The sequence below is a fragment of the Neomonachus schauinslandi genome, chromosome 10, assembly GCF_002201575.2.
Source record: "Neomonachus schauinslandi chromosome 10, ASM220157v2, whole genome shotgun sequence".
Classification (NCBI taxonomy): Eukaryota; Metazoa; Chordata; class Mammalia; order Carnivora; family Phocidae; genus Neomonachus; species Neomonachus schauinslandi.
This window is the reverse complement of record NC_058412.1, coordinates 17,932,584-17,948,043: the sequence shown is the minus strand read 5'-3', so window position 1 is coordinate 17,948,043 and position 15,460 is coordinate 17,932,584.

The window sequence follows — 15,460 nt, the reverse complement described above, 5'->3', positions numbered from 1 at the left end:
GGCTAAAGTGGCTCCTTAGAGACAAGCATGCCCCCATAGCCCGATCAGTCTGTGATGTTTGAGCACATCCCGCTTAAGGCTTGTGGGGTGACAGCAGGTAAATCCCTTGCCACTTTGGTGCCTCTGCTGGCCTGTGCTAGTTCATGTCCTGACCCTTCCTGTGACAAGCTCTCTTTCCATCCCTCTACTTCTTGTCCCGGATCCAGCTGGGTCTGGGACTAGTTCTGGGGTTTCCTGCAGGCAGCAGGCACTGAGTTCCAGGGAGAAGCCCGGATTAACCTGAGACAGATGCTGAGAACCAAAGGAGGCATTGCTCTCTTCCGCCTCCTTCCTCTATATTTGGCCAGCCTCCTTCCTGGGTCCTGCTGAGGTCCTTCTTTTCCTCCTGAATAAGCCTCATAAAGTCTGGTACCTGCCTTCACCTCCTCACAGAAAATCCTCGGGCTTAGGAGCCCCATGTCTGGGAGCTTTAGATCCCAACAGCTGCAAATGCTCTGCCTTCCTTGTGGATGTGTCACCTCCTTGGATCTTTCCGACATCTGGCCAGAAGCAGATCCCTCTCCTTGAACACTTACAGAGAACATGCTTTCTCTCAGGGGACCTCAGGCCAGCATCTGTGGGGACCAGGGACAGTTCTGAGTTGGAATCTAGTCCCAAGCTGTGTGACCTTGGGCAGATTACTTAGTTTCTCTGAGCTTTAGGTCCCTTATTTGCATGATGGGGATAATAATACCAAACTCAAAAAGGATTATTGCAAGGACTAAATGTTTGCCAAGTGCTTAGCAGTGTCTGACACATAATGCCTGTTCAAACAATACCAGCTATCATTATTAACGAAGTTTCTCTAAATGCACATTAAGCAGGCAGCACTCAAAGCTGTGGCCAAATATGTGCCCTATTCTCTGTAGGCCCTAGGGGTAAAACTGTGAGACTAACATGGCCCTGCCTGCAAGGAGCTTATTATTCAGTGGATGAGACTAGCAACAAAATAGACCATTAAAATAAAGCAGAAGTTCTATGGCTGGGGCTAGTGGTGGGTGGGGGAATCATACGAGGAGCATACAGGAGGGATCTCTCATCCAGCAGGCATCAGATTAAATGCCTTCCACTCCCCTAATGTCACTTTGCCATTTACAGATTATGTGTGATCAACCTGATTTCTCTTGGCAATTACTTGTGATACCTGCCCACTATTCGTTCTTCCTTGCTGGAATGTGTGCTCCCTGCAGGCAGGGCCCAGGGCCGTCAGTTACACCCACTGCACGTAGCACAGGGGACGGCAGTTTTGCACGCTCAACAGTATTAATGAACTACTTGAGATGGAGTGGACACTGAGATTTGCCACACACGTGCCTTTCACAAATGTCCAAGATCTTTGTATATCTCCCTCCCCTTCCCTCCTTCTGGCTAGCTGGTGACTGGCTCCCAGGGGGGATGCTCTAGGCCCGGGCTGGAGCTTGAGCCGGGAGTTGTCTTCTTCCTGACAAATCTGCAGCCAGTGGCCCCTCCCCAAGCTGGTCTCAGCTGTTTGCTCTGGCAGTGGGCTCCTTGTTCCTCAAGGCTGCCTCTGCTCCGTATCTGATAATCAATGCTGCCCTTATCTTTAGAGGAAATGCTGCCCAGTGATACCACACACTGAATCAATTAAAAGCAGAACTTTGAACTCCTCTGTTTGGAGAGGTTTCCTTAGAGAGAATCACTCAGTCCTCCTGTAATGTGGCCCCGAGGCCTGCATGAAGCCCCACCTGCAGCTCGGAAGCAGCTCCGGGGGCGTGGCTGGAGTATCTTCACATGTGAGCCTGGGCAGGAGCCTTTTGATGTATTCATCTACAGTGAAGTTACTGTCTTTGACCTGTCCCTCTTCAACTTTTGGGTTGAGCTCCGTTCCAACAGAACAATCTCGATTTCCTCTGTTTTCCCTGTTCCTGTTTTGATTCTGTTTTTTAAATCCAGAGCTTCCCACCATTGTATTTTCCTTGAAGAGAAAATGCCCACCAGATGGATGTTTGCATCCATTTGGATCTTCCTGGCCCTCCCCTGGGTGGGATGTGATGTGCAGGAGCTGGTGTCTTAATTGAGAGATGAGACTGGAAAAGGGAGTTCAGGAGGAGGTGTGATCAAAGGGTGGTCTGTACGATAGGCAGTGGGGGGGTTCAGGAGTCTGGAGGGAGATCCATGTGTCCCAGAAAGGCCAAGGGGGACTCCACTGAGGGAGTGGATCTGGAGTTGGGTGTTGGGGGTTAAAGGAAGGATTTGAAGAGGCAAGGGGTGGGGTAAGCATGCTTGTCAGTGGGATGGGGAGGGGTGGCTTGACAAAGCACAAAGCTGTGGGTGAGCACATGTCCCCAAGGAGAAGGAAGAGGTGCAGTTGGGGCAGACTGGCTAAGCAAGCTGATAGAGTGTGCCGAGTATGGAGGTCCATTTAAATGTCATCCTGGCTAGGCTGTGGTACCCAGTCTTTTTGTCAGATACCATCTAAGGTTGCTGTGAAGGTATTTTTTAGATATTAATATTTAAAGCAGTAGAGTTTGAGTAAAGCAGATTACCTTCCATAATGTGGGTGGCCCCATCCAATCAGTTGACGCATTAGAAGCAGGGGCTGAGGTTTTCTAAGAAGAGATTTTCCTCAAGACTGTGACATAGACACCTTGCCTGTGTTTCCAGCCTGCTGCCCTGTGGAATTCAGATTCAGATGGCAACATTAACCCTTAATTACCAGCTTACTGGCCCACCTTACAGATCTCAGACTTGCCACCTCCCACACAATCCCATGAACCAGTTCCTTAAAACAAATCTCTCCTTCTTTTCATCTATCTACTTATATCATCTTGGTGCTGTTCCTCTGGAGAACCCTACAAAGTGGGGGCTTTGCTGAGTGATCGCAGTCAGAGGGCAGCTTCTGAGAGCCAAACTTCCCTTGCAGGGAATTTGAAGACCAGACATTGAGTCAAATTCTGCAGCCAAGTTCAACGTCCTCCAGATTCCCCAGAAGGGAATCCTGGGGGCTCTTTAAATTAGAGCTTCCACGGAGACGTGTGACAAGTGTGTTGGGTAGAGCCTGGCTCAGTTCCAGTTTTTCACTTCTTGAGTAGAGTTGGTTTCAATTGACAAGAAGTCTCTTTACTAGTGGACATTTTCTTGTTAAAACCAAAGCTCTTGCATTCTGTTGTGCAGCAGAAAGATTGCTTTTTTGGTAAGCAGGCTTGGAATTTTTTGAGCTAGTTGTGTGAGAAGTATCTCTTTTGAAGGCCACTGTGCAAGTGAGTCCCCACAGAAATGTGCCTGGGCTGTCAGGTGTGAGGAGAAATATCTTTAGTAAGAGTAGGTCATGGAATGAGACTTCCCCACTGCAGCGTGGATGGGCAGAGGGGGTTTCCACAAGGACAATTCTTAAGAATCTCTGTAAAAATGCATGAATCCATCTGTCTCCTCTCTCTTCCTTGGCTTCAGATGAGCTGAGCCATTTAAAAATTCCCCAACAAGGGACCCGAGGCACCAGAAGAAGTGATGAACAGATTTTCAATTTGGCCCCGATTTGCATGAAAGTTTTTCTTTTTCTTTTTTTCTTTTTTCTTTTTTTTGCAGTTGTAATAATTATCTGAACTCGAGGCTGGAGATGGGTCGTGGGTCTTCTTCCTAAGAGGAAGATTTTTGATTGGTTTGGACAGACTGCTGGTGCTCCTGGGTCGAAGGCTCTAACCTCAGCTTCTGGAGAGAAGGAAGAGATGGCAGAAGGGGAGGCAGAGAGGAAACAGACCATCAGAGCAGCACCTAGGGGTCCAGGGAAGGACTTTGAACCCCTGCTGGCTAGGCACGTGCACCCTGGTCTCCCAGAGTTACAGCTCAGTAACTTCCCCAGAGTGTCCTCTAGGGGGTGTCTCCTCTTCCATGGGGCTGACTGACTCCTTCCTATGAAGGAGGCTGCCTTGTAATTTATCAGAGGCAGGATAGTGAGGACCTCAGACAGAGCCTGGGGGCCCTGGGAACTGGAAGCTGACTCTTCTGAGGGAACTGCAGAATTTCTATAAAGGTGGGGGGTGGGATTTGGAGAAGGCTAGAAGAGGAGGCCGGAGGACATGTGTTGAGGCTCCTGGTGCTGATAATTTGGGATGTCTTTGCTGGTAGTGGTGGTGGTGCATGAGTGCTTGGGAGGACTATAGAATAATAACAATGGCCAACGTTAACTGAGTGCTTATTTTGTCCTAGGCACTGGCCTAAGCCTTTACTCATTTTTGGTCATTTAATTGCCACAGCATGCCTATAAGATGCTCTTACCATTCTCATTTTCAGATGGGGAGAGAAGTCAAGAACTTGCCTAGCTCCCTAGCCAGTAGGCAGCGGTGCAACCAGGGGAGACCCAGGTGATCTGCTGTAGAGCCTGTGTTCCTCAGATCTGCACACGCTCACACTCTCCTATCTGCTTCTTGGTCTCGATACCACGTTCTTTTCTGCAGCCTCACATGTGGGCCAGTCCCTGGGCAGTCCTTTGGATGCCAGTAGAGACCTTCCTGGAGGCTACCGCAGCCTGTGTCAAGGATCGTCCAACACAGAAAGGAGTTTTCCCTGAGCCTTGTTCAAACCTTTCATCCTGCTGACATCCCCTCCAGCCTCCCTCCTCTCGCCAAGTCACATCCTCCCACTGGCCCTTGGAGGCCCCAGCTCTGGTCCTGCCCACTCAGAGACAGTGTGGGAAGGGCCACCTCCTGGGACAGTGTTCTTTGGGGAGAAGTCTCAGTTTGATCTGGCAAGTACATTGGATTCTCACAGTAGAAATACCAGTATAAGCTTCAAGTCTCATGGAGAAAAAATACAATCCTATAAGCAGGATGTTTGTGTCCCATGGGAAGATGTGGACTGACAGGCAAGTAGGAGTGCCTTTCTCGACTCTTCCCTGCACACTTGTGAGGGCAGATCCACCCGTGGGATCTGGGTCTTGTTTGAAGTCCCTCCTACAGGGCACAGAAAGAAAGGGCCAACAGCCTGGGTCTGGGCAAGAAGGGAGACCAGTGGGTGTGAAGGTGCTTGTGGCAGGGCGGCGGGGCAGGGGCAGGAAGCTGAACCAGGGACCTGTGCCGTTTCCCTTGGGGAGACGAGAGCAAAGCTTCCACCTGGTGCAGTGGCTGGGCTGTGTGTCACAGCCGCCCCTCAGCCCCCGGGCAGCCAGGCTGCTGGGCAGCTGGAGCTCCTGGCCTCACCAGCCGGCTGCCCCTCTGGGCAGGAAGTAGCCTTTCCTGTGTGTGCTGTGATGTCGGAGAAAAATGACTGAGAGACCTGTAATTAAAGTGTTGACCAGAGAGAATTAAATTATACAAATGCAAAGAGCGGCTCCTAATTAGAGCCTGCTGGGCCAGAGGGGCTTGGGCGAGGGCCGGCGGGCCGTTCACAGGACAGGTCTGTGGGAGCTCCGTGAGTAGGCAGCAGGTGGCCCCTGACCCGAGGGCCATGCTTGACGGACCCCGCAGCCTGGCACCACTCAGCCCCCTAATTTTATAAGTGGGGAAACTGAGGATGCAGACAGGAAAAGTTGCTCAGGCCAGGTCTCAGGGGACCTGACCCCCAGGCCCAGGATCCTTGAGCCTCGGCTCAGGCCTCTCCAAGGGTTTCATACGGAAAGGATCTACTCACATAGGGATATTGTGAGGCTGGTGCTTATGATTGCATTCATTCACTCACTCAGCCATTCATTTCTTTAACAAGTATTTACAGAGTGCCGGCCATGGGCCAGATACCATTCTGGATGAGGGATAGAGCTGTGCACAGAAGCAGACATCCCTCCCCTCATGGAGTTGCTTATTTTGGGGGCGGGGAGTGAGACATAAATTAAGCACACATTAAATAAATAAGCATCATGGCAGAAGGTGGTAAAGACAACGGAGAAAAGTGCAGACAGGAGGGTGCGGGGTCCGCTCTGGGCCGATCTTGGTTGGAGAACAGCAGACCCCTTGAGCAATAGGAGGAGTGGGGAGCGGTGGCAAGATGCCCCCTTGGCAACAGCCCTGTTGACAACCTCTCCCCTAGCGAAGGGCCAGCCAGGAGGGTGGGGGGCGGCCAAGAGCCAGAGTTCCCCGGGGGCGCCAGTGAGGGCTTTCAGGCTGGGGCATGGAGGACAGGGAATTGGGGGAGGGCAGATGAAGGACAGAAGGAGAGCTTCCCACTGGCAGGGGAACAGAACATGGGAGAGGAAGAAGGTGAGGGATGATGTGGGAGGTGTGGTTTAGGAGCAGCCATGTGAAGACCGGGCTACACAGGCTTTTACCTCCCAGGCATGGAGCTCCTTGTGCTTATAGCTAAGGGATGACATTGGGAAGAGGCCACTTGATAAAGGTCCCTCTGGTAGGCGCTGGAGGGTTGCACTGGAGCCAGAAGGTGTCTAATCTAGAGAGTGACTGTGGGGTGGAGGACCCTGGGGGACAATCCTTAGGAAAATATAGGGTCAGTCCAGGGCTAGAGGAGAGACACATGATCTGTTCCCAGAAGAGAATCTGGGAAGGGGGCTTGGGGGACCTTCAGTGTACAGAGTCTGGTTGCACTGCAACAAAGAAGCCTCAGGGCAGGTCTGGGTTCCTGGAAAACAAGAGATACAGCTTAGGGAGGCCGGGGCCCAGGGACCATTTTGAGGATCTGACTTGTCTGGGTCCCTTGGCTTGTTGCAGCCTGGCAGGGACCTTTAGGATTTTTGGGTGGACAGGGCCTAACCTAATGTTCGGTGTATCTCTCACAAGACTCACGGTCTCCAGCCTGGGCCCAGGACCGGGGCTGGGAGGGGAATCTTGCTGTGATCCCAAGCTTACTAAGGCCCCTGCTGGGATCCTGACATGTATTCCCAAAGCAACCTCTGGGCAGACCTGGCTAGGCTGGGGGCTCTGGTATCTAAGGAGCCCATGCCTGTGAGAGCCTGGATGCTGTTCCTGGGGTAGCTCCTGAGGCCTCTGGACTCGCTCAGCCAAGAGAGCATGATGGGGGCCCCAGGCTCTTGCGTCGTGGACAGTAGCCAGGTGGGGAGACTGGATGAAAACCTGGAGGCTCAGGATGTGAAGGGATCTCTATTTAGTGGCGGAACAGAAGCTAGAATCCTGGCCCCGCTCCTCCCAGCCCTCTGCCTCCTCCTTGACCCCCTGGGCTCCCAGATGGAGCCCCCCGAGGCCACTGCGGGACAGCAAAGCTGGAGAGCCGCAGTGTGAAGCTGGTGCTCTGCACCGACTCAGCGAGGCCACTTCACTGTGCTGTGTTGGCTTCCCCGTGCTGTGTTGGCTTCCCCACCCTCTCTGTGCAGACTGAGGTGGGTGTGTTCTTCATGCTTAATTATAGCGCTCATAACCAGAGATGAGCTGCTTGGAAGCACACATGTCATTTTGTTTGGGGATAATAGATACAAAGTCTGGAAAATATCTATTAGATCATCCCATCCTGCCCCTGCCAGAGCTGGTGCGACTGGTGTGGGATCACTGGTGTTTTCTGCAGCCTGTGACTCAAGCCGGGGTTGGGGGGGCGCACGGGGGCCCCTGGGACAGGGCAGCCCCACATGTTTTTCCCGAGTTCTGCTCTCATTTTCTTTCCTTTTTTTTTAAGAGTTTATTTATTTATTTGTCAGGGTGATAGAGAGCGAGTGCCCAAGCAGGGGGAGCAGCAGGGCAGAGGCAGAGGGAGAAGCAGGCTCCCTGGTGAGCAAGGAACCCAATGTGGGGCTTGTTCCCAGGACCCTGGGATCATGACCTGAGCCAAAGGCAGATGCTCAACCAACTGAGCCACCCAGGCATCCCTGCTCTCATTTTCCTTGTCTGTCTACTTGTTTTTTTCATCCACGGATCTGGCTCTGCAGGCCTTGCTCCTTCGTGTTCTGCCAGCAAGCTTTGATTCCTTGAGCTCCTGTGTGGGGAGCCCCTGCTCTGTGGCAGGCCTGCCTGTGCTTAGCTCTGGGGGTTCAGGCAATGTTATCAATCCACTGTCCAGTCGAGAGCAACGTGAGAGAAATGCCCATAGATAATTCAAGTTTATGACTAAATGTGGGAAGCACCATGCCAGGAATGCTGACACAGGTTGGGCAAGGAAGAGGTCCCTTTGGCTCCACTTGTTGGGGTGGCTTCATGGAGGAGGTGGCTTGTGAGCTGGGTGAGAGCTCACAAGGTAGGAGAACGGGGTTGAGGCCCCATAGGAGGATCCTGCAGCTTCCTTCTCCCCCTGCCGCCTGCCTGGGGTCTGCTTCACAGACTTGGACTTCACCTCATCTCTTTGGCTGTAGAACTGAGTCCCTCTAAGTCTTACCTTTGCCGCCTCATCTCTAGGTCTCCTTCTTCTCCTTCCACCTCTGGCCCATTGGAGACGCAGTGGGCAGGCAGGTCAGGGCTGCCGCAGTGGTGGGAGTCAGGGGGCCATAGCTGCCACCAACCTTCCGCTTCCTCATCTGCAAATTGCGGGGTGAGGGTGATCCTCTGAACCCCTTAAGTCTGATGTTCTAGGAATTTCTTTTTTTTTTTTAAAGATTTTATTTATTTATTTGAGAGAGAGAATGAGATAGAGCGAGCATAAGAGGGGGGAGGGTCAGAGGGAGAAGCAGACTCCCTGCCGAGCAGGGAGCCCGATGCGGGACTCGATCCCGGGACTCCAGGATCATGACCTGAGCCGAAGGCAGTCGCTTAACCAACTGAGCCACCCAGGCGCCCCTGTTCTAGGAATTTCTAAAGCAGAGAGCCACTTGGCTGAGCCAGAGTCTGGAGGTTGGTGCCTGATGTCTGTTTCTTCCTCATCATGACTGCAGCCTCGGCCACTAGCCTGGCAGCCCCCAGATGGGCATCTCCAGCACAGATCCCGCACTGAGCTAGGGAAATACACACCCCGCTGCTCCCTGCTGGTCTCTGTGGAGGGGCCTTAACATCGGCATATCTCACACCCCTCTGATTCTCTCAGCTGCCAGAATGCATGTGTATTACGTACACACTCATACACTTCTGATCATGTTACTCTCTTGCTTAAAACCACTCCACCAGGATAAAATCCCAGGGAAACCAAGCTTGGTGGGGCACAGCTCCTTTGTGACCTGAACCCAGGATCATCTACCACCACGTCCTACTTCTGTAGGTATCATACTTAATTCAATTCTAACTGCTGAACATACCTTGACCTCTCACATCTCTGTGGTTTTCTGTGTGTTCTTTCTGTGATATAGATCACTATCATTCCATGTTTTCTTGATGAACTATGTATTCATCAAAACCTAGCTTACATATCACTTCTGTGATGAAGCCTTCCCAGACATCACTTTTTCCAGTTAATCATTCCCACTCCTCTTCGTGAATACAGTTTTTATAGCACTTGCAAATTATTATCGGTTTATGGGTCTAGGGGCACCCCATCTCCCACCCATCTTTGGCCCCAGTTTTCTCTAGCACAATGCCCACCACCTGTTAAGTGCCAAAGTTTTTATTTTTATTATTTATTTTTTATTTTTAAAGATTTTATTTATTAGAGAGAGAGACAGCGAGAGAGGGAATACAAGCGGGAGGGGGGTGGGAGAAGGAGAAGCAGACTCCCTGCTGAGCAGGGAGCCTGATGTGGGGCTCGATCCCAGGACCCTGGGACCATGACCTGAGCCGAAGGCAGATGCTTAATGACTGAGCCACCCAGGAGCCCCCCAAAGTTTTTATTTTTAAAACTGAGCTGAACTGTGTCCTGGTTACTGACCTGTGAACCTCATGGCATGTTGACTGTTGGCTCAGCCCCAAATCAGGAGTACATTTCCAGAGGGCTGTGCAGTGGGCCTGTGTGTTTTCAGCTTGATGCCTGCCCCTGTGTTAGGTGTTAGGTGTTTTCTCTTTTGCAGGCTTGAGTGAGCCCTTGAACTGACCCAGAAGTTCTGAGCATTTATCACCCAGTATTGATGACCACGTATTTTGCCTCCCCTCTTTATGACTAGAGATGAAGGAAGAAATACAAGCTCATGTTACAAAGAGTATTTCCCTGGTTTATCAGCTCTCCCTTCTCAGCTCACGCTCAGAATGATTTCTTAGTTCTTAGCTTTTATTCCTCTGATCAAAGTGCCCGAGGCAGTGAGCACCGGGAGGCATGAGCATTTCTGGCTGAGTCTCATGCTTCCCCATTCTGGGCTGTTTTAAGAACCTGTAGCCCAGAGTTCTCCAGGCAGGTGGTGTGGCCTGGTGGTGGAAGGGTCTCCAAGGACTTACAGGTCGGGGCCACCCTGGGCTATGGTGGGGGGGGCAGCCACCCTGCCTCCCTGTAGGAGATCAAAGCCCCTTGCTCCTTGCCTTGTCCTCCTTTCCCACCCTGTTCACTCCATCACCCTTTTCTCTCCAATGAATTAAAAGCAGAAAATCCATGAGCAGGATTTCTCTCTTCAAAGGATCAAATAACTTTCTTTTTTTCCCCCCTTCTCAAATTTTTTCCCCCAAGCTGCAAAAGGAAAACATACAAACAGACTTCGAGTTAAAGGTGAGAGGAAAGAAAGAAAAGTTGCTGCAAAATAATTTCAACTTGAGAAGTGGAGCAGTTGAAACCCAGAAAAAATGTACGCTCAGCAATATGGTCCTCTCCTACAAATTAATTAACCCAGAGCGCTTGTGTAATTAGTGCGAGGGGCAGGGAATTGCGGAGCTAACAATATCTCTCACCCAGTTTAGATCTATGTTCACAGAAGGCTTTCCTCTTCCTTTTCTGAGAGGGATTGAGGCAGTTGCCTGGTCATTCTGGAGTTAGCATGTGCCTTGGCTGGAGCTGTGTTTGGGGGGTGGGTTCGGCCTCTGAGGAGGTGGTCTTTTGGCTGCACCCTCTGGCCCCTTCCTTTGTGCATGGCAGAGGTGGGCCTTCACAGAGTGGGGGTGGGGGCTGCTCAGCTCTGCTCCCTAAGAAATGGACTCTGAGGGGCTCCAGAGATCAGATCTCCTGGCCTCTCAGTCCTTCTCCCCTCCCCTCTGTGCTGCATATAAATCTTTTGAGTTTTTTGGTGCTTTTGACAGGAGTGTGGATATTTATCACCTTTTGAGACACTAGGAGGACTCAAGGCTCTAAAATGCTCAGAGAGCAGCAGTTCCTGAGCCTGTGGCTGATGTCGTCATAGGAAACTTTGTGGGGAGGCATGTTTTATAGGGTTCATGGTGGGGAGCTTAACCATCTTTCCCCTTTTTCTCCCTAGACTTCTTTGGCATCTAGTGAGGTCTTTGGACTTGCTATGGATGAATGTATGTGTCCCCCAAATCCATATGTTGAAGCCCTAATCCCCAGTATAGCAGTATATGCAGGCAGGCTTTTGGGAGGGAGTTAGGTCATGAGAGTGGAGCCCTCACATGTGGATGAGATTAGTGCCCCAGTAAGAAGAGGTGGGAAACAGATGGTCTGTCTGCCATGTGAGGATAGAACAAGAAGGTGGCTATCTGCTAGAGTTCCCTCACAGGACACTGAATCGGCCTGTACCTTGATCTTGGACTTCTCAGCCTCTAGAATTGGGAGACATAAATGTTTATTGTCTAAGCCCCCTGCCCCAGTCTGTGATATTTATTTAGTCCCCCCCCCCCCCCCCCGCTAGAACTAAGATAGGACTTGTTCTCAGAATAATGTTTTTTAAATGCACAAAATTAAATATACAGGATTACAAAGGAAACTGATAATGTTGACACACAGTTACCAAAATATAGATAAACCAGATATGTGGTATAGTCGTATATGTGCTTCTTTATTAAATCATTGAAAAGCAAGATCTACTTATAGTTCTAATAACTGTCATATACCTGAAATAAATAATATTTTGAGAAATCTGCAACAATCATGCTATAGTAAATATCTGATTTCTACTGTTGATAAGTTGTAGGCATTGCTAGAACTACAGTGGTTTATTGCCCACATTCGTAACTGAAGGAAATGCTGAGCTATAGTTCAGTTAGAGGCCAGTGAAAATAAAGATAGACATTTATCCTGTCTTAAGTTCATTGACCCTCTGAATTCTACCCATGGACCTTTGGCTAAGTGTCTACTGATGGATAGGTTTCTTGTGGCTCTAACTGAACCATTGTGGCTTCTACTGAAACCTTCTCTAAGTTTCTCTACTTTGGGGGAGTCTTTGCCCCTCTCTGAAGACTGAAGGATTGATTTCTTGGAGCCATTGAAGGATGTGTTATTAAGGAATTGGAGGACCAGGAGGATGGAAGTGATGAGAGAAACATCCGTATACGTATGTGCAAGCCAGGAAGTGCTAGATTGTGGCCTGCACTATGAGACACATGCACAGTTATGGAAGGGCATGTGGTCCTGGGCTACACCATGCTTCCCACAGGGGAAAGGCTGGATGGGTGCCTGAGGGGTGAATTGGCCAAGTCATGTGGCAAAGGGGAGGTCACGTGGAGCCAGGCAGCGTACAAGGAATGGGGGTTAGGACATCTTGGCAGTTAAAGGTAGGCTACCTGAACATGCCCCTCCTTGGGCTGTAGGTAAGTGGAGGCTCCTCCTGGCTTATCAGGATAAAGGACACATGTTGGTATTGCAAGCCTATTGATCCTCAGATACACCTGTTCACATGATTCGAGTTCCTGCTCTTCCAGGCTGCAAATTATCATGTGTACTTTGAACATTTTTACCCACTGGTCATTTGATTACCAAAAAGCCCCTCCCAGTTTCTCTTAAGTAAAAGATTCAGGCTTCCCCATGAACAAACATTTGTGAGCAGCTGCTCATTTGCCATCTATTTAGTGCCTGTGATAACTGAAATAATCTCTGAATAGGAAAATATTTTTATCTTTCTTAGTTGCTATTCAGAGGGCTGGGGGTGGGCAATTGAACTTCTCTGCTTGAGGAAGATAAGTTGTTCCAGGTAAGATTTAATTTTTACTAAAGAAAATCTGAAAATGACTTTTTCCCTTAAGTTAATATTTTTTGTCCTTGAAAACAAAGCCCACACAATACAGGTGAATGATAGCTTGAAGTCTTTGTTCTCCAGGCTGAGTCTCAGAGCTAAATGCATCAGACTGGGGGCTAAAACTTGTAGGCAGAGGTATAGAATCCCCAATTTCTCCCTCTTATGATTGAATCCCAGGCTCTCCCAGAGCACTGGGCCAAACCCTAATAACCAGGTTCCCATCTGGAGACTTGGTGGTGAGAAATTGGGTAACAATCCCTGTTAAATATTAAAAGTTATTAATGTGATACTTTATATTCTGTCTTTCATACTACATCTTCAAAATCCAGTATGAATTTTACACTTACAGCACATCTCAATTCAGACTCGCCTCATTGTAAGTGCTTAGTGGCTACATGTGGCAAGTGGCTGCCATATTGGATAGTGCTTCTCCAAGTCTTGCTCTTCACCATAAGCTGTGCTGCCCCTTGGCTAATCTGCCCATGGAATCAGAGGAGCATTGGAGGTTGGTCTGTAAGAGCAATTGCTGTGTACCAAGGCACACTGTCATGCAAGGACACAGGAAGAGGCACGGTGGGTGATGTATTTATGATGCCAGGGCTTTTTTTTGCAAGAAAGAGGAACCTGAAGATTACCATTCCCTTGAGAAACTGGAGAGGGCTCCTCCTGGAGTTTGTGGATGTTCTGACACTGGGAAGGTGCCTTCTTGAAGGCTGCCACAACCCTGAGTGTGCAGTAGATGCCTAGAGCACAGGAAAAAGATTTGTTCACTAAGAGGCACCGTGGGCAGAATAACCACACAAGTAAGGCCAAGATGATGACAAGAAGAGAAGGAAGAAAAGAAAGTGTCTCCAGCTTCCTCTGGCAGCTCCTGCATCATTGCTGCTTTTGTATTTTGTTGACTATTCTCTTATTTATCTGCCTGAATTCCATTGCATTCCTCAAGTAAACTAGACACAGTTTACAAAGATAGTTGGTTGATAGCAAGATGGCATAAAAAACTTCAAAAAATGAGGCAGAGAAGTAAGAATAGGAAAGCTGAATGGCACCACGTGTGAGGTTGGTTCAAAAAATGCATCCTTTAATGTCTCCCATATTTGCTAGAGATGACCTGTATTGATCTGAGTCTAAGCTTGCCAACAGCCAAGGCAAAGAGGGAAGCACAATGACTGATATGGGTCACAGCATAACTAAATAAAAACAAAGCAGGCACTGGCAAAGACCATCATTCTTAGGACTTCTGGATTCCTCCTTGAAATGAGATGTCATTAGGCCTGGATGCCATCCTCAACAGCACCTTGCATACATTGGTGTGAAATCCTCCCCCACCTTCCTACTCACCCAGTGTTGCTCTCTTGTCTCTGTTTACACTGGGGGCACATCTCTTTGCTGTTCTATAGAAGCTGTTCTGTGGGAATCTGCATCATGCTGTCCAGATACTCATCTTGTGGATGAACTGGCTTAATCTGGGTCAATTTAAGGGAGTTAGAGTAATGCATTTCCATGACAGAGACTACTTTGAGTTCACTAAAGCCTGTGTCCTACCCTCCTGGGCCCATGTGTACTCTTCCCAGCTTCTTTTGCAGCCAGGTGTGGCTTTGACATTGGACGTGAGCAGAAATTGTGTGTCACTTCTTAGCTGAAGTGGTTGGGAAGTGGGCGCATTCTCTCCATGACCCTTTTCCCCATCTGTTGGCTGAGAGAAGGCTCCCAGGACCCAGAGGAGGGTAGAGCCACATGAAGGAAGAGGTCTGGACGCATACCCAAGCCAGAATGCCTTCATTGGAATGTGATATGCACAAGGAACCAGCTTCTCTTGTGTCAAGCCACTGAGGATTTGGGATTTGTCTGATAGAGTAGCTAGCATTATCTTAACTAACACGATTCCCCCTTGGGAAATACTCTCTAAACACAATTCCTCCCAACCAAGAGGAATTGAAACGTTTGAGTGACACCAAGTTCAAGGCTATGTTCCTTGACAACTACTGGGAGTGCAAATATCTTCTGTTGCAGGGAAGTGGGTAGGTGTAACCGTCACCCAAGGTGGGAGGAAGATTAACACACTCTTGTCAAAATTGTGTCACCTTACAAGAACTCCTGCCTGAAAAGAAAGCTCCTGTATTTCCTTTTGGAGATAAGCCAGGGTGTACCTGTGGGGAAGGCCAAGATTCTCCTCAGAAAGTCATTTTAGGTCTGCCTTAACACATGGAAAAAATGGTAATCAAGGCCACACGGTTTCATACAGTGTAATCTGCTATCGTAATTTTAACTGAATAAAAAAACTGAAAACAGCTGTAACCTATGACTGCTGCAGCCCTTAAAAAACAAAACAGAACTTGGATGCGAACTTGGCCAAGTCCCTCTCACCCTGGGCTTTAGTTTCCAGGCATGACGGATGATAAATGGATGCGATGGGCCAAAACTGCAATTTACAATCTGGGGGTACGATGCCAAACAAAACCTCGCTTGAAGCACTCGTCTATAGCGTGTCTACAGGAAATACAGTTCTGTTCCTGTTGTTCTGACAAGGTGTAAGCACTAAGCACCAGCGAAGGTGGCAGAACAGACATCGCCAGGTGTCCCGCCCACTACACAAAGTGAGAT